This window comes from Girardinichthys multiradiatus, chromosome 14, assembly GCF_021462225.1.
Source record: "Girardinichthys multiradiatus isolate DD_20200921_A chromosome 14, DD_fGirMul_XY1, whole genome shotgun sequence".
In the NCBI taxonomy this organism is placed as follows: domain Eukaryota; kingdom Metazoa; phylum Chordata; class Actinopteri; order Cyprinodontiformes; family Goodeidae; genus Girardinichthys; species Girardinichthys multiradiatus.
Window position 1 is genome coordinate 29,506,617 of NC_061807.1, and position 19,950 is coordinate 29,526,566.

The 19,950-nt window shown below is 41.6% G+C and overlaps 1 long non-coding RNA gene across 1 annotated transcript; it reads left to right on the top strand.

The window, feature by feature from the left end:
* Window positions 1–14,071: 14,071 nt before the first annotated feature.
* Window positions 14,072–16,289, top strand: LOC124881195. Its single transcript, XR_007041568.1, has 2 exons — window positions 14,072–15,661; window positions 16,100–16,289. It is a non-coding gene; the product is annotated as an uncharacterized LOC124881195 (long non-coding RNA).
* The last annotated feature ends 3,661 nt before the right edge of the window (window positions 16,290–19,950 follow it).

The window sequence follows — 19,950 nt, forward strand, 5'->3', positions numbered from 1 at the left end:
ATAGCCTTTGGAAATTTCTTTTTTAAGAAGCTGATCGACAACTTCTGGCTCACTGAGTGCTGACTGCAGGTTTGCGCAAATGAAAGACGAAGTGGGGAGGAGAGGGACGCCAATGAAAAAGCCTAGGGAGAGACCAGTGATAAGGAAATTGACAAAAGTACAGTCTGGGTGGAATTGAAGGAGGGTAGCTAGTTGGGGAATAATGACAGGAGTGGAAAGATAATGGGAAATTAATGCCTGGAACCACGACGAGTCCTCCTGAGGGAAGAACGGCAGGGGCAGATGGACTTCGAGTGGGCATCTTTGCAAAAGCTGCAAATATGAAGAAAAGAGCATGATTGGAATGAACACCTTCATTGAAGTTATTGCAAATAGGAGAATTATTGAAAACCTGTATTTTCCTTCCTGTGCAATCATGGCCTTGAAAGGATGAGGAAGTGGAAGGGAGAGGATGAGTAGCTGAGCCAGAGGAGAAAAGGAGTGAGGGGCAGAGAGAACTTTGATGACCGACTTCGCCGCAGGAGAAGCATGGGGAAGTTTGTGTCAGCATTATTAGGATATCCGTGTTGAGCACGGACCAGTCTAGGCGAGTTCCTGACTGAGTCAAAATGGAAGCGGCTTTAGCAGAGAAGGTTTTGTGGTATTGATAAAAGAGAAAACGTCCGTATATAAGTTGCAGATGTATGATAAGGGCCAAGTATGTGTCTAGCTTGATTCTTCTGTCAGGGAATACAGAACAAATAACGTCTCTAAAAATGCCAAAAGCTGCCACAAATTCTCCAAAAAAGAGATCTTTGGAGAGGCGGGGGTCGGAGGATTAAACGACTGCTGTGATGTCACGATGCGATGATCTAATCCAGGACAAGGTAAAATGAGAGACACTAAATTAATCATTTGACCCTCAAGGATTTTTGAACAAAGTCCGGGTGATATGTTGGCATGAAAGGGGACGTAAGGTCTGCCTCAATGTGAAACAAAAAGGTTAAAAAAAAAATTTAGAAAGAATGCAGAAAAGGGGAAGGAAGGCATAAATATGTCTCACCTAACAATGAGCCCGGCTGGGCATTAGCCAGTGTGAAAGCTGAGAGGAGGGGCCGAGCAACTGGCTGAGCGACAGACTGAGCGTCGGGTGGGGCAGAGGACGGATGGACAGCTGACGTAGCATGTTCTGCGGAGAAATCCATGTGGTGATGAGTGAGCGATGTTATGGAACGTTGAAGTAAGTCCATCGGTGAGATAAATGAAGCGGGAACAGCTGGAGTAGAAGAGGATGAGGCAGCAGGAGGTTCCGGGAGAGAGGCGAGTGCGGCTGTAGACGGGCCGGGAAGAGACATAGCTGAAGCTAGAGTGGATGAGGAACAGCCTCGGTGTTTCTTGGCAGGGGGGTTGGACGTTTTGCAGCGGCGTTTTCCCGTGGACGGAGGCGGAGGAGGTGGAAGCGGAGGGGAGTCATGGGAGAGGATATCAGCGAGCTGAGAAGTGTCTTGGTTAGACCCGGGATTTATTCCGCTTGCCCTGAGCTGAGAGGAACGAGAGGGAGTGACGAGCTGCGAAGCTAGACGAGAGCTTCTTCTAGCATAAGCTGTGGCAGGAGGGCGAGGACCCGGAGAGAGGTCTTGCGAGGAACCAGCAGGATCGTCAGATTTGTGATCGGACATGCTGATCGAAGCTCAGCAGAAGAGCGGTGTCTTCCATGCAGTAAAAGTGATGACCTGGGAGATTATTGGCCGAGGAGGAGTGCGGATCTGCCGTTGATTGGAGCAGCCAGTGAGGAGTGATTGGACGAGACGGGGTGGTGAGTCTTCCATGTTGAATTTTTGTTCAAACTCCATTTTACTATTGAAAGTGAATACATTTGAACAAATGTAAGTCAACAATTAAAAATGTTGTCATCACACAACAATTACATTTAATATTTTTAGGAAAAGAAAGCTAAAGCTAAAAATGTCACCAGGCTGAAATTTTAAAAAAGATGCACATTTCATATGGCCAAATGTAATAATATTTTACATCTTTACATACTTTGTGGTAGGTCTATTTTCGATAAACTAATGAGGAAAAACTGTGACCCAAAGCAATTATTTGCCATCTTTGCCCACAAAACATTTTCCTCTATTATTTGTTTTACTAATCTTGCCCTGGATATGCAGGTCTATATACTGATCAGCTTTTACAAAAATTTCAATACAGGTTTGGCATGCATTTATTAATTTACAAGTAGTTGTCTTTTGAGTTATGTGCCTTTCTCCTTAGAGCTAGTTTCCTTTTTGTGAAGACCGTCATGACCATGAGGTTTGGCAAAATTAGATCTTCTCACTGGTGAAACTAGAGAGAAGCAAAAAGGACTTGACAGCATCAGCACATTCCAGCACTGCGCTGCTATCTCATATCAACCTTCCATCTGTTGATTCCTATATTGTGTTTCTTTATGAAATAAACATGTTGGGGAAAAGGGGAAGAATATTCCAGGAGCAGACACAAATTTGATCATGCACTGGAGGAAAAGCAAAAATAAAAGCAAATTGGATGGCCGAAACAAAATAATTGAAGATGTGTCGGTAAACTAAGAGGACATAGACTCATTTATCTCCCTGTCTAAAGCAGGAGAACCAAACTACTAAGTGATAAAGGTCATGTTACCAACAATGGTAGCAAATACTTCAGAGAAATGTACTGTTTTGCTTCAGCTGTAATGTTTTATATTTATCCTTATTATTGCTTTATTTCTACCTATGTTGTTTCTCCATCAATTTATGCTTTGCAAATATTTTCAATTGTTTGACAACTGTACATTGGGTACAACACAGTAATTTGTTATACTTTACACCAATAAATTTGGAGTTATTATAGACCATAATGCAGCTCCAATTTCCATAGCAAAACATTTCTAATAAACTTTCTACAGAAAAATAGATTGGAGTATAATAAGCAAAAGGAACATTTTCTAACTACTAGAACCAGGATTTACTGTTAAGACATGTAAGTAATAAGATAAATGTTTGGTGTAGTGGTAGTGTGGGCCCCATATACAGAGGATATTATTCATTAACATAGCCGCCCGCCCAGGGTTTGATTCCTGACCTTGGGAGATTTGTTGCATGTCTTTCCCTTTATCTTTCTGTCTGTTTCCTGACTGAATACTGTGAATCAAAGGCCACTAGTGCTACAACATCTTGAAAAATGGGTTAGTATGATTTACTGTCGATGAGGGGACAGGATTTTCTGTTTCACTAGAAAATATCTTACAAACTAAAAAGAAAGGGCTTTTAAATTAATAAACATTTATCCAGCAATCTAGCTTTACTCAGATGCTTTCTTTTGCTGAAACTGCAAGAACACCCCCTATAGTTTGAATTTCAATTTGGAAATTGATAGGTCTCTGAGCATCCCGAGTTCAATTATTTACATGGTTGCTTTGCAAATACATAGTAAAAGTTGTATAAACTATCATCTTTTGACAAAACTGACAGTTTGTAACATTAACTCAGTTGCACATGTAGTACTGTGTCTTGGTTGTAGTGAAAAAAGAGAACGCAGGGGCTTAAATACTCAGGCAAGGTTAAAAGATGATGAAGAAGCCAAGTAAGCTAGTCAGAGATAACTTGCAGCAGCTATGGCAGAATATAAGCAGGAAAGCTGGGGGAGGGAAACTAATTAACACAGAGGAAGCAGAACTAAGACACGAACTACAAATCAAGGTGAAAAAAAAACAGAAGTCAAACAGAAACAAAATCCAAATGTCAAAAAACAGAACACAAGAATACTAAGAAACTTAGAAACTAAACCCAAAGAAATTAACTAATATAGCAAAACCCTAATGGCAAAATATCAAGGAATACATCAAGACCTATTCGAAAAAAATAAATAATAAGGAAATGATCAAAATGCAAGCACAAAAGAAAACCAAAAACCCAAACACTGAGAGAATGTAAGAGTATGGTACAACGTCTATTTTTTAACATGTTCCTTTCATGTTCAATGCATACAAAGATGAAAAGAACTGTTATCTGTCATAGAGTTACATATGGCTGTGACCCACGTGCAGAATCATGCTCAAGGGAAACGGGTACAAGTGTGAAAAAAGGTTTATTTAAGGAGAATAGATCGGTATGATGTGCAGGAACAACTGTAAGGAAAAACGACAGGTAAGTGGCAGAGTAAACGAAACCGGAACTTATATGTGAAATGTCTCTTACTAGGAGGGAGTAGGCAATCTGCCTCGAGGAGAGGGATTTGGACTGGAGAAGAAGTGAATTTGGAGTCAATGGTGAGTCCGATGATTTCTTAGTTATTTGGGTTAGAGCTTGGAGTGCAAGCAAAGCGTCACCGGAAAGGTGGAAGGTGGACAGGTTAGGTAGAATTGTCTGTGGAGAATCCGGGTCCGGAAGCAGCCAGACAGGGAAGTTCTAGAGTTCGGCGTCGGGTAGGTGTGTGTGGAAAATTTTTCCTGGGGAGATCCTAGGAGCGAGGCTAGTGTGAAACGAAACCACCGGGGCCAGCCTGGGTAACCTCCAGGTAGTCACCGGTATAATCCTTGGAAGGTCCTTGAAAACGTAGTTAGTGTCAGCCTAGGTAACCTCCAGGCAGTCGCCGGTTTAGTTCACTAAGAAGAACAAAGAACAAGTTAAACGTTGTCGAAGGCAAAGTACACATAAACTTAATTAATATGAGGCTGGCTGAGTAGCTACCACAGAGGCTAATACTCGAGCGACGAGATTCTGGCTGCTTCCTGCTTAAGTACTCCAGGACTCAATCACCGAGATGGAAAACACCTGTCTCCACCACTGCTGAGCACTAGCGCCTACTAGGAGTCAAAAAAACACAGACAAAAACATACAACAGAAACTCCAGCCCCGACATTATCAGCTATTGCCACTAGTAGTTAACACCATTGGAAGACAGGAAAGGAAAATAACTCTGGCATCAGCTTACTACAGCTTTAGCACTGAAGCATACAGTTTTTGTATGTTACATGTTAAGAATGACAAGACTGTCACAGATTTTTGGGACATTTAAAAAAAATTATCCAACATTACCAACAGCCCTCATGCACTCCATGTACACAGAACATGTACACCTCCGCTACACAACAAGACTACAAATGTCTGTGCAATGACCCAATAATAACATTACTTATTCTCACATGACATTATGCAGAGACTTTACTGACCTTGGCATGCTGATTGTTTGTAACTGAAATGAAATTTATGGTATGAGTCAATTTCTGCTCAATTTGATCAATACTTATTTGACCAGTTGAAAGCACTGATAGAGCAATGGAAATCCCTTCCTAAACAGTCAGTCGACCCTTAAATGTAAACAACAAGGCACCTTCATGGTTAAAGTAAAGTACCCCATCCTGATGTAGCAGACATTGTCAATTCCACACCCATGATCCCAATACAGCTGCGCTATTTAGAACACAAATCCATGAAGAGACGTATATCTCAATGGTACAACAAGTTGTCATGTTATACAAAATTCTGTTCATTTTTTCATGTTTGAATAAACAAAAGTTATTTTGTTTTTTTGTTTTTTCAATATGGCACCGTACATGGGAAGATAGGAAATAGTGTGGTAGCAGTTGAAAGAAAATTTCCAATCTGTATTGGCCAGGAAAGGCCTGAATTGTGCATCTCTACCAAAGACTATTCAGTCCTCCTTGGCAGCAAAACAGAGTCAATACAAGATGACGGGCCTAAAGACATTGTCCCTGTGGGCTTAAATGCAATTCTTTTCTGCACATTAATCTTTGAGGTTCTTGTTTTGATGTGGCTCATATTTTTTGTTGGTTGGTCCAGTGTCTTTTTTGAAACAGCCTTGGAGAAAAAAAAATATACAGAACTGTCTGGTAAATAACTCGATCAACAATGTTCCACATACACATTTATGTCCTGTAAAGAAACTGCAAGTTGCATGGCACCTCATCAAAAGATGGACAGCTTGGGGGGATGGAACCTAAAAGAAGATAAAGACAAGCCAAGAATTGCAGGCAAAGATGTAATGGAGAAAGAGAGACATAGAACAAGTTAAGAGACATAGAAAGAAAAAGGGGGAAAACTTCACATGAAGCTTGGTAAGGCATCAGGCACGAAACACCGCTTCCCTCATAAGATGATTATGTTGTTAAATGAGATATGGCAATACTCTTGTAAGCACTTAATCCAAGGATCTCCAGCTGCCATGCAAATGTAACACATGTCAGCAGGATAACACAAAGCCGAGAAATGAGCAACCAAAATTCCACTCATCCTCCACTCCACCCCCTCCTCCTCTTTCTTGGAGCCTCGGAATTATTTCACAGGGAAGTTTCTGGGTTCGTAGGTGCATTGTACTAATTCAGGCTTTATTATCAGTGGGAGCTGTGGCAAAGCGCTTGCAAAACCACTTTTTTTGCTTTCCTTTTAGAAAGATCTTTAAGACTTGGATATTCAGAGCAACTTCTCAAAATCACTTTCAAGTTTCTCCACACTTCACTGTGCTTTCATGCAGATCTCTGGGCATTCCCAGCTAGAATGTTAGGGGTGGGTGGACTGAATCTTGCTGAATTACCTCTTGGGGAACGTTAAAATAAAGTATTTGATTCAGGCTTTTGGGATTCGTTGTGATGACATCATGAATGTGTGAGTGTAAATGAGCCGCTGTCCAGGCCCATTAAATCAGATAGCATCTACTTTAATTTGCCATCAGTTGAACTAATTGAATTTGAATGTCGACTCCAGAGAAAGCAATGCAATTCTCCTTAATTGGTTAAAGTGGGCCCTGCGACGGACTGGCGACCTGTCCAGGGTGTACCCTGCCTCTCGCCCATAGACTGCTGGAGATAGGCACCAGCTTCCCCGCGACTCACTATGGAATAAGCAGTAGAAAATGACTGACTGACTGGTTAAAGTGGTAGTGATGAACTGTAAAATAACTCCAATGCATTCTTTGAGTCTTTTTTAAAGAGAATTGTATTTACAGTGAATCACAAATGTATTCATAACCCTTGAACATTTTCAAATTTTGCCACGTTACAACAAGATTCAATGGATTTTATTAGGATTTTATGTGATAGGCCAATACAATGCGGCATATAATTGAAAAGCAGAAGAAAAATTAAAATCTAGAAAATATGGTGAGCACTTTTATTCATCACCGTTTAAGCTGATACCCTTAACAAGAAAAATTTGTAGATAAGCATCCCCACAGCATGATGATGCCACCACCATATTTCACTATAGGGATAAATAAATATAGGTTTTTGCTGCCTTATAGTACCCTTTGCATGTCACAATCTCAAAGGTCAACATAGGGCTAAAAACAGGGTAAGCAGTTAAGATTTAGATAGACATTTAGCTAAAATGAAACTTCTCAAGACAGTCAGTGGATTGTTGAGAGATACAGGACAGTGGCATTTCACGTGTGGGGCAGCAGTGGTTAAAGGAGGTCTTGCAGAAGTTGATATTAGATTCAGAAATGAGCTTGGTGTTCATTTTTACACCAAGGTTTGTGACTGCTGATGAATGAAGGATATTGGAACCAGAAAAGGTGATGCTAATTATGAATGATGATTGGACTAGTCGGACTAGTCGGTGCCAACTAAGATAGCTCTGGTTTTGGAGCTGTTGAGTTGAAGGACGTTGTGGTCAATCCATATTTTTATATCCTTCAAAGAGGTAGGCAGCTTTTGCATTGACAAAAGCTGTGTTTCATCGATGTACAAGTGAAAAGAAAAGCCATGACAACTTGGCTTAAACCCACGTATGTTCTGGGATGGATGGGTCCTATGACTGACTCCTGAGGAACACCGCAGGTGACTGTAGGTGTATTTTATATGGAATGAGATGCATTATGTTCGGTTAGTAAGGTATGAACGGAAAACACTAAAGGTAGTATCGGTCCATTCAGTGGTGAAAAGGAGCTGGGTGAGTAAAATGTCATGGTCGACTGTGTGAAATGCAGCACATAGATCCAGGATGATGAGGAGGGAGGAAGAGCCAGCATCAGATTACCTCAGGAGGTCGTTTGTGACTATGAGTGCAGTCTCTGTGCTGTGGGCAGGATGGTAACCGGACTGGTATTTTTCATAAAGGTTATTTACTTGTGCACTTTGTAAATGAAGGGCAGGTTGGAGACTGGCCTGTAATAGGAAAATACTTTTTTGTCAGGAGTGTGTATTTTGAGAAGTGGTCTGATAATGGCCTTCTTTAAACTGGAGGGGACATGAGCAGCTTGGAGAAAGTGATTTATAAAAGAGGTGATCAGGAGACTTAAGGCAGTAATATGGGTTTTTAAAAGGGAGATTGGGATAGGGTCCAGGCACAAGTGGAGGGTTTCATCTTCCTGGCAATGTTCTGCACCTCTTCTGATGAAATCAGAGGAAAGCAGTTTAGGGGTTTGGAGATGGCAGATGTTGGGGGAATGGCTTGCGGAGGACTGCGGAGGGCAGAGTGAATGTGCGCAATCTTGGAAGTTAAGAAGTCCATGATGCCGTTATCTCAGTTTCCTGCCACAGATAGTGTTTTGCTTGTAGGCCAAAAAGTTCAATTTTGGTCTTATCTTGCCAGAACACCTTCTTTCACATATTTGCAGTATCCCCTAACTTGCTCTTTGGGTAATTGAAAATGTTAGTTCTTCAGGCTTTCTTTCTGCAGTGGCTTTCTTCTCGTCATTCTTCCATAAAGGCAAACTTTGTTCAGTGCACAAGTAATTGTTTAATGTTAAGAGATTCTCCCCAATCCTGAGCTGTGTAGCCTCCGAATTACCATCTAATTCTTGGCTGCTTCTTTGAATAACGCCTTCTTACCTAGGTCTGTTATTTTAGTATCAGTCTCATGTCTTAGAAGGTTTGCAGTTGTGCTACACTCTACTCTTGGATGATGACTTTAACAGAGCTTGGCAAGATGCGTAAACCATGGGACATTGTTTTAAGTAACTTTTATATTATTTTTTGAACCGGGTTTTATTTATAGACATCAGGCTAAAGCGTGCTGAATACATATATATGCCACTTTCAGATGCTAAATAAATTGAAGTATAATTTTTCACTTTGTGTAGATCTGTCTCAATAAAACACATTAACATTTGTCATTGTATTCTAAGAAACTTTAAACAACTTAAATGGATGTGAATGCTTTCACACAACACTGTAAATACCAATTTAAACAGCTTCCAAATGTGAACCAACCATTTAAAAAAGTCATATAACCACATTGGGCATTTATATCAAGCTTGTTGTACCTTAGTTGTCATTTATCTTTCAGCCTAACATGACGTGCTTTTTCCGTGCAAAAATTATGTCTCAAACTGCCCCTTTCTCTTTTCCTTCCCCTTTTCTTTCATCACTCTTTTTCCTGCTCCCTTCTGTGGCTCTGTGGCTCTGTGGAGCTTTGTGCTCATGTTTGAGTTCTTACTGGCTGACAGGTTGTCACAGATAATAACTTTTAATTCCCTGTGTGGGACCAAAACTCACTTGCCTTGTAATTTCCTCATAATTTTATTCCCTATTGAAGAGCCTCCAATGTAGATTGGTGAGGTGTCAGCTATAAGTGCAATATGATGAGATCGTAATCTTCCTTATTAAGAACGGATCGTGTCAAATTAATCAAAAAAAGATAGCTTTCTTACACTTTTATATGACTTTCATATTTGCACATCACATGTGTTTGTTATAGGAATCATTTACTTTGAGTTTCCCATGTTTATCAGTCTAAGGGCCTTCAAATATGTGACAAAGCCATCTGTAAATGTGGACTTGGGTGAGTCGTCTGATTTTACTCCCAACCCCTGATCCCCATTTGTCCCAGTGGCGATGTGTCTAAACGCACCAAAGCAGCTCTGATGGACACTTCGCCTCGAGCTCCTGTTCACCCCTTCTACCCCTCAATGCCACTTTCTTTCCAATCCAGAATAATGAGCCTTTCAGAAATTCAGGTCAGGGATCCGGGCCCAGCAGTGTGCTTGCAGTTTAGATTCCTGTCCTCTTCCTCGTACTAAAGCTTTCACTATTGCTATAGAGCTTCCTGGCCACTGAAAAAAATAAAATAAATCACAGCTCTGTCGGCCAAGTGTGGCCACTGTTTCAGCAGGATACGTTGGCGAGGAAAATATTGTCTAAGTCCCTCTGAATGTAAACGAAGAACTCTTTGCTGTCACCCTGGATGCCCGATCTGTCTTCTGTTGTGGATGGCTGCTTCGGCTTACCTCATAAAGGATGCAGCTGTGCTGGTTTAAAGAGAAAACAAAGTCAACTAATGCAAATATGTGCCCAGGTCTAATTCTTTCCTGTGCAGAAATGCTACAGAAAGATATAGACACTCTGCTAACCTTGTGCCCTGTTTAACAGCCAAATAAAAATATAGAAAAATAGGTTTTAATGTTTTCCACCTACACAGAGTATACACTACACAGGTATATCGCTATTTTGGGGAAACAGTGTCATGATTTCATTGAATGTGCATTTCTGATTCCTTATCATCTGTTCTCTGGTGATTCTCTATGGATCCCATGTGATGGATGCTCTTAATGAAGGGTGTTAATTTAAAGTCACCTGGAGGCTACAGCCTTTCCCTCTGTATGGCTGCACTGCCGCCCATCCAGTGTTCTCTGAATGCTGACGGAGGAAGGCCAAGGGAGAAGTGAGGAGATGGAATTGGATTTGAAGCTCTGAGGCAGGTAATAAAAAGCAACACCCCCACACACCAAGGAATGTGATTTCCCCAAGTACCTCTGGCAGACATGTTGAATTTTTTGCAGTAATGTATAGGCAACTGAGCTATTCATAACATGCCGGCCCCATGCATGTAGACTGGCTGGAGATTGTTTTCTTATTAAAAGACCCACAAAATGAGCCTTAAACTGGAACCAGGCTATTTGTAACAGTACCTCCTTCAGGAAACCTTCTTGGCTGCCATGCTAACCTCAAACTGTGTTGAGTAACTGTTTTATTTAGTAGCTATCTGGGAAGTAGCTTGATTAGGAAAGTGCTCGACTAAATAATTTGGAATAATCGTATTTAAACTATACCATGCTAGATTGAAGTCGATGACCAAAGGGTGGGGTTCTCTGGTAAATTAAGTCAACAAGGACCTAAACAACTTTAATCCAATACATTCAAGATTCAATGTGCACTTACTGAATACCCTAGAAATAAGGCTTGGCTTCGAAAATCAAACTGAAAACAATTACCTCGTAGATTTATTCATCTTTTCCACAGTGACCTCCATGGTTCAAATCTTGTCACTGCCTTCTTGTTTCTCAATTCCTCTACAGCAGAATTTTGCCTGCAGTCATAGAGAACACAGCTATGGTCATTGCAAGATACAGACACAGCTCTTTTTTTTTTTTGTGAACTTGATGTGGCAATAATCCGGGATCCCTGTCCTGTATCTCTCAACAACTCTTCTTCCCTTCTCTTTCCTCTGTTCTGGCCCTGCCTAGAAAGCACATGTTCGATGTTTTCTTAAGGCATGGGGTATACTATAAGAAGGTGTAACCCCGTTTTAAACAGTCATTATTCAGTTCATGTTCAGGAACCACAAAGACTCCCAAATGACTCAAAAACTGAAAACCAGTGGAAAAGTTGTGGAGGAGTAAGAAAGACCACACAGAAGCTAGGTTCAATCACCTTGTTTACTCAGTTCCAACCAAGAACAACAAAAGAGTAGCAAAATGCACCAAAAACACATATATGTAAAACTTAACATCCTGTAGTCTGGGTGTGAGTGGAGCCCCCTAGTAGCCCCTCACAAGCACCCCTTCTGAACACCCAGTAAGCTCCACAGCTAGTCTAGGAACTTGGCTTGACCAACTGGCCAGAATGGCTGAACCTGGACACCGCAGAGCCAGCCCAGAATGCTCTACTCTGAAGGCGAGGTTGAGAGAGACAAGGAGGGGGTGAAGAAGACTTGAGCTCTGACAGCTGATAAGAGTCTCTGGAAGGAGGACAGCAATCCATAAACACAGTGGAGGGAGGGCGTACACAGCGTGGAGTCTGGGCCATTACCACCTGATCATCTGCCAGAACATAAGCAGGTATCAATACAGACTGTCACCCTACGCCCCCCTAAAAATCTAAAACAAGGTGCTTCGGGCCAAGTTAGAGGACCTTAAGAAGGCCTTCATTAAACAGGCATTGCGGTGTCCTGTGTTCGTTGTGTCTCACAAAAACAAATTTAGAAGCCTAGAGAGACCAGTGTGTGTCAGCAACCAAATTGAACTTACTGGACACATGCTGAATGTCTGTCATAAATTTAGAAACAGCTGCACATTGTTGTTGCTGCCGTGTCAACCAGGTGTCAGAAATTTTGGACATGGCAAATATTAAGGGGTTGTGGTCAACATATGGAGTAAATTGGCGACCCTAAGAAAAAAAAAGAAAATGGTGTGTCGCTTGGTAGAGAATCAGCACCTCCGTCACACAGAGCGACCTCTGTTGCAGCGTACAGCTGGAATGGTGAATTTTTGTCAAACGTTTAAGACTTGCTGCTCTAACACCGCCCCTAGTGCTACATCTGACATGTCAGCTATCAAAGCTATCTGCACAGAAGGGAAAGGTTGGGCAAAAGAGTAGCCAATGCAGATTTAGAATACCAAAATGCTTGGAGTTGTTCTGGGGTCCAATCCAGTCATTGGCTTTTTTCTTCTTAAGCACGCCATAAGTCAGCTGTAGAAATTGTCCTGCCCTGGGGAGGAAACTGTTGTAAAAATAACCTAACAAAATCTCTTTCAGGGCTTTCACAGTCTGCTGGCACGGGAAAACTTGAAACTGCCTGCACCTTATTCAGAAATGGAACAGCAGCATGCTGTTCAGTAGAGCTGAACAGAAGAAGGCTTTGACTCTTGGTCCAGACATGGACAAGTTTTAAAGGAATATTCCCCCGTTATCCAGATGCGTAATGGGTCAGAAGGTTTTTAAGGAATTACCTCCTCCCCAAGGAGAAACGTTTGATTTTATAGCGAAAAACATAAAATAAATATGGACAAAAAAACACAGATTGCATCAATGAATAGGTTCAAGACGTAAATTCCTGGTTTGTTTAGTCTTACGATTTTACAAAAAAGTTTAGGTCAACTTTACTTTTCTTTACTTTCCTTTATCATGCCACTGCAATGCACTTTTTTAAAATATATTTTTTTTCTTGTAAAGCAAAGTGCATGAAATCACTTGGATTAAATAAGGGATTACAAAAGTTTTTTTTAGTTAAGATTTTTTGGCATTAACTGGCAGCTCAAGGTAGTTTTGCAATGGATTGGGGCTATGTCCAGTCAGAACTTGGCATACTTCTTGCAGCCCTGAACTATAGAAATGATTGACTGTGAAAAAGTAAGCTGCTTAGCCACTCCTTACTGTTATTTTATGAGGTTTAGAAATCTGGCATTATTAGGCTGCATTATCCAAGGAAGCAATATGCCAGATTTGTCATATAAAGAAACAGAAAAAGGCAAGAGCTAAACAATGATCTCAAGGATTTCTAGGTTGTTTTTTTCATTGGAAGAATATTGGTCTGACGTGGATGGAAATTCCTTGGGGCCCAATGACAGTTTATATTAAGCAAAAAAGAAACCTGCCTCTAGTGTTGTCACAGTTAGTGTACCGGAGGACCCCAGAATGCAGACGAGCAGGCAGCATGGTAAGTAAAATGATTTAATCTTAGAAAAACCAAAATCTCACTCAAAAGAGAAGGCAGGAACAAAACAATAAACAGGCAGGCAAGACAAGCAAAGCATGATAATAATAATACTAATACTACAAATAATAATAATAAGAAGAAACCAAAAACACCCACAAATCATGACAAGTGTTTCCAAACACTGGGCCGCCATGAATATATTTATGGCTATTTCAAGACAGCCAGCCAGTCCTGGCCTTTTCAAAGCCAAGGAAACTGAGTTACAAATTAGGTTTTCTTTTTTGCCTTTATGTGTTCAAATTAACCTAAGCAAAGATGTTGAAAGTGAGGTATAATCAGCCCATTTGACTGGAATCAATCGATGTCGTTATTCAGACTGCATTACACTTCTCAGCCACATTTTTACATTGTTTAGGCAATAGACAAAGCTGTCTTGAATAAATTGCTCAGTGGGGATGGCAGTTTAGATAATCAAAACAAATAAATTGTTCTTTTTTTTTTTCGGGTGGGTTTCTAGGCCCTCTTCAAATCAGAAGGGTAACGAGGGGAATGCCTAATGGATGCCATGTTAAACATGGCTGGCAGCAGGTGTCAGTCCTGCTCATGTCTGACCTTGCAGAAAGGCTGCATATTTCAGTTTCTCCTTCAGTAGTTTCAGAGTGGTTTCCAAAGAGAGTTGGGGAGAAGGGTGTTCATGCATAAGGACCCTCAGAAGCTGTCTATACAGGCCAGTAGAGCAGTGGGGATGGCCCTAGGCTGGAACTAAGCCTCATGCTTGCTTTGCTGACACTGATCCTCCCTTGCCTCACTGCACATCCTAAATAAAGCAACTGCGGTCAACAATGAAAATGAAAGGTTAAAGAAAATGAAGTTTTTACTTCGTGGCATCCAACTGATATTGCAGCGTACTTGAAGAATGAAGCCTCCATTCTTTTCAACCAGTTTCATGGCAGCATTTGCATTTAGCAAATCTAAGTCTAATACATTACTGATGCAGGGATTTCTTTTGCACTTGTTTTGTTGCGAGGAAAGGCAATAAGCACAGGGCAGCCATCCTCTTGGTTAATACTCAATAAAACATTTGGTGAAGAAATAACCTGAGTTTATTTTAATGTTCCACAATGGGGCTGACTGACACTAATGGGTGGGCTCATAAAAAATGGTGTCAATCTTGGCACTGTGATGGTTCACTGAACAGCGCATTACTGTTAAAAGTATTTCATGTCTCTAAGTATGCTTTGCTCTCTCGGGTCTATACAAGAGTGGCCGAGACAATTGAAAAAGCAGTTTCAGTATTCATCATCATAGGAGAAAGCTGAGAGCGCACACTTTGAAACAGACAACCTGCAGTACAGGCAGGGAATGTCTCAATCCCCTCTGTTGATCCTCAACCTCAAAGATGCATTAGCAGGAGTGCTGAATGGATTTTCTTTTCTTATTTGTTCTGTCCAAATACCCACAGTCAGCAAGGAAGAATTGAAAACAGATGACGGTCATTCGATCAAAGGAAGTACTCATAGGATGCCAGCACAGCAGAATGTTATTTTAGAGCAGAAATGCTGGCTATTGCAGCAAAGATTAATGAACAATTTGCTGTGTAATTATTTACAACCCTGGTCATTAAAGCACAGCAATGTGACTGGTAAATACTGCTGGACTGAATTGTTAGCGAACCCTTGCCTCTGTGGGGAGAGGCGGCATTAGCAGTAGTAGTAAACGACCTTAGAGGATTTAATATGAGTCTTTGACTGCCTTGCAGCAAAACCAACTCTCTGCCATTAAGAGATACAGGCCACAGATATAGTGGGAAGATAAGAGATGGACTGTCGTCTCTCACAGAACATGTAATAACTAGGAGGCAACAGGGGTCAAGTGCCTTCACTCTGTTCACAGCTGAGACTGTATGGTACAAAAGAAGGCTGGTGAGTCATTTTACCACTTGACTTTATTGCAAAATAGCAGTGTTCACAGCTCAAGCTGTGATAAGTCATTCCTTAGAGGTCAGTCTCCCAAGAAAAGTAAGCTTTGAGGATTCAGAAGGATACCAGGTAAGACTTCTCTGCTCATCACCCAATCAGCACATAAATACATTTCTATCAAAATATTTTATACATTTATAGCTGTTGTCACACTGTTTCATATTATGTTGACATACAATATAAAAATGTATTGGGTCTAAACATGATGAAGTAACACGTTTAATGAAACATCAGGTCCTCTTGAATATATCTTGTGTGCATTTTGATGAGGCTTGTGTGACTGTGCACTTTTTTATACTTAGTGATTGCCCGACCATTTTGGGCTGAAAGTTTTATTTTACACCAGAGGTGTCCAAGCTTTTTGTCACATAGGACAAAGTATTCTACTTGTTAAAGAAAAATGGATCTATAAGACTTTCTAGATCTGAAACATAAAAGGCTCTCATGTATTTTGTTTTAAATGTTTTTTGCAGCACTAGTTGCCTTTATTTTTCTGTGTTTTGATAGTAAGCTGACAGGAAAGGGGCGGAGAGAGGGGGAAGACATGCAGCAAAGGTCGCCTGGGCCTGGAGTCCAACATGCAAAGGGCTGCGTTGAGGACTGAAGCCTCTGAACATGGGTGGCACGTTTCACCCCTGCACCACTGCTGCATCCATATTTGCCTTATTAAAAGAATGACTCACAATTTTCAAAGATATTTGTAGTGATTGTTTTCTATTTTCTTGGTCTAGAAAAAAAATATTTTGGTCTATTTTTAGCTGCGATATTGCTGTTGTATATGTTCATCTCTATTTATCTGCATAATTCCAAAAAATACTTAGCTATGAAGTACTTGTGTACAAACTGGAAGTAGGAAGCTTTGGAAAGGCAAAAATAGGGGTACGGATTTGCAAAGGGGCCAAACCGATGTTGAGCCCATTTTGACTCTTTTGTGAAAACGTTTTGTTTAGGTTTAAAGTAAATCTTAATGTCATGATCCTTAGGTGTTTGAGTTTTGAATTTCTGTAGATGTCTGTTTCTTTTCCCAGTTGTTTACATTCTCAGTGTTATATTTTTAATTTGTCCCATTGTTAACTTATTTCTGCCTATTTCTTTTCTTACAGTATTTATCTATTCCTTAATTCTGTATGTTTAGATATTCTCTGCTAGATTTCCTTTCCGTGGTTCTCTCCTAAGATGTTTCTCATTTCTTCTTAATTACTCCCTGCTGTTTTGCCCTACCTTTCTCCACACTTCTCAGTGTATTTAAACGGTATGGTTTTCATGGTTCTTTACTTGATTCTATTTGTCAACCCGTTCCATGCCCATCTCATCTCCCATGGTCATGTTTACTCCTTGTAAGTTTACCTGTTTTATTAATATTAAATATTTCAACTTACCATGAAGCTCCTACGCTCCCGTTTTCACTTTGGTCTTGCGAAACACCACCACTCCCCTGACAGAAGAATCCAGTCATCACTTGGACTAAGCAGACAGTAGAGCCTCAGAGCTATCCTGGTGGACCCAGCAGCAGGAGGATGAAGCTAGGGGTTTGTATGGAGAGGAAATAGAGATTCTGCCTTCTCCACTGTTGCTGGAAGAGATGCAGATCTTTCGGGGTTAGAGGCTGGTGATCAATCCACCAGGTACAGCCTGTGAAAGGATTCTGGCATCTTCAACCCACCTCCTCTTCTCCTGTGGAGGGTCTAGTCAACACCTTCCCCCGGCATCTCCAACCTTATCTCAGGCTTCCTGGTCCCAAGACAGATCAACATCACAAGCTACAATTCAGCGTCCTGAGCCCAGGATTCTCCGCCGCTCTCCACTATACCTCCAGTGGTCAACAGAGGAAGATGGGTTTTTCAAACTCTGTGCAGCCAGCAGCAGGCGCAGCAGATACCAGCTCCATGTTCTTGTTCTCATCCGTTGTTACAGAAGTCCCCATGTCTGCAGAAGCAGTGGCTCTCACTGCTGCAACTGTAGCAGTAGCTGCAGCTCTCTGGTCTACTGTTTTTGCTGCAGAGACTTCAGTAATCATCACTCTGCATCTCCTATTCAGCCTCCTGCTGCGGCACTCCAGACTCATGTTCCTGTGCCCGAAATATCTGAGAAGTTTGAGGATGAACCATCTCCTTTTCTAGTTCCTGAGTAATCCGATGAGGATGCCCAGGTGGACCTGCTTCATGTTCCTGTTCCTGTGTTCATCAATGTCTATTTCTCCAAAGCCCCATTGAGGGATTCCAGGGTTGCTCTCCAGAGCTCCATTGAGGGTTCTCCAGGCTTTTATGCCACTCTCCAGAGCTTCGTAGAGAGTTCTCCAGGCTTCTAAGCCATTGTCCAGAGTGTTGTGTAATTCTTCCAGGCCTTCCACCTCCATTCTTGAGGGTTCCTCCAAGGGTTCCAGCAGGTTCCACGGTCATTCTCCAGGCTTCCAACGGTTCCTCCACCAGTCTCCACAGCTCTTCTGTGGGTTCCTGTTTTTAGTGCACCAGTCTCCAGAGCTCCACTGTGGTCTCAGGTCTCTCAGACCTCCAGCTCCAAGGTTCTTGCATCGCCACCGCCCTCCGAGGCTTCATCTCTGCCACTGTTGACCTCGAAGGCTTCGCCTCTGCTGCTGTCGACCTCCTAGGTTCTCTGCCTCAGATCTACAGGGCTTCATCTCCGCCGGTTTCCTGAACCTTGTGTCTCCTCTGGATGACCTCTTGGCTGTCCTCCTGAACTCTGTACCTCCTTGAGACAACCTGCCAGATGCCCACCTGAACTCTTTCTTTTTTGGTTTGTTTGTTTCTAGCCCTCCTTCCAAGGCCCCCTCCACCCAACCTGTTGGGATTGTTTATTGTTTTGCTTCTTGCTCTCTTTCTGAGGCCACCTCCGCCCACCATTCCCCGATACTTAATGTGTAAATAACTCTCAACCAAAGATTGCAATTTTTGAATTTGAAGCCCAAATCAAATTTCTATCATAAAAAACAATTGATCAAGCTGCAGAACTTTAAACAATGTCAACTATACCTGTAGATATTGAATTTTAAAAAGACTCTTGAAAAAGAATGAGAGATCCCATATATAATTTGATAAAAGTGACAAGCCATAACAATTGAATGCAGAGAGGAAATTAATAATTCAAACCGACAGACACCTTCCTGAGAAGGAGAAGGAGAAAACAGAGAAAAAAAAGGGAATCTGATTCCCCTGTGTGCACTTGGTTTCCGTTTCCTTACAGGATTTATGAAATCTGGGACACTGAGTTTTATATATATATATATATATTCTTTCACGTGTACTTCTGCTTAAATAATCTCACAACTTAATTGCTGAAGTTCATCCTCACGACACAGACTGGAAAAAAGTTACAATGCAGAGGGTAACAGTTAATATTGCAGAGGTTCAAGCTTAGGTCAAGAGGGATATGCTCTTTAATTGTCGGGTGTATATTCCACTAAACATGGCATGCTGTTTAAATTTGCATTGCTGTGATGTTCCTATTGATGTGTTTCCAGTAAGCTTCCACGAGGGTTAATAACCAAATCTTCAGCTGTAGCCGTCTCCTAAGCGATTCAGCAGAGGTGAGGTGACCTTAGATATCTCCTCGAGGAACGTAACTGCATGGAGTTGTTTATTGTTTTCTCTCCTTCCTCTTTTCTCATCGTCCATGCATGTTTATGATTTGTTTGGCTTCCGGTATGCTTCACTGAGATGCCCTTTCCATTCTTTGCCCTGGGTGCTGTCGATGGTCTGGGACTTCGGCAGCACCCGCGTCTAGGGTAAGAAAGCCCTGTGGCCCTAGTGATGCCAGGGCATTCACAGGATTAGTTTATATTTTGGTCCTAACCCTCTCTTCTTTCTTTCATATTTACTCATGCATGAGCGTAAACTCTTGGTGTGATAAAGCTCACGCATAACTTTGTATCCATAACCCAACCCCCCCTTAGGACGAGCTGTTGGGGAGGCCCAATTTCCACAGCCGAGATGAGAGAACACACACATTCACGACTGTTTTCCCGCCAAGTAGGATTTGTAGTATTTTTCCCTCAAGAATCTCATGGCATTCATCCGATAAGCTTCATCCCGCCAGTTTTCCCTCTGCCTGGCACCAGAATGAACGTGAAGCCTCCGAAACCTTCGGCATAATTATTGAAGAACATCATTATTTTTGCAACCATCTGCATTCTTTCAATGGATTTTCCCAGTACCCACACTGCAGGCAGCCACTGGTATCAGTGTGCAGCATTTTTGGGTTTTCATTCCAGAGAATTAGGTGTGTATGTACCTTCCCTAACAACATGCAGCTGACAAGCATTTGGCAAAATCTTTTCAACACTTAATCGTGTACCCTCTCCCCTCTTACTCCCACCCTAATTGGTTTAATGTACAGTGAAA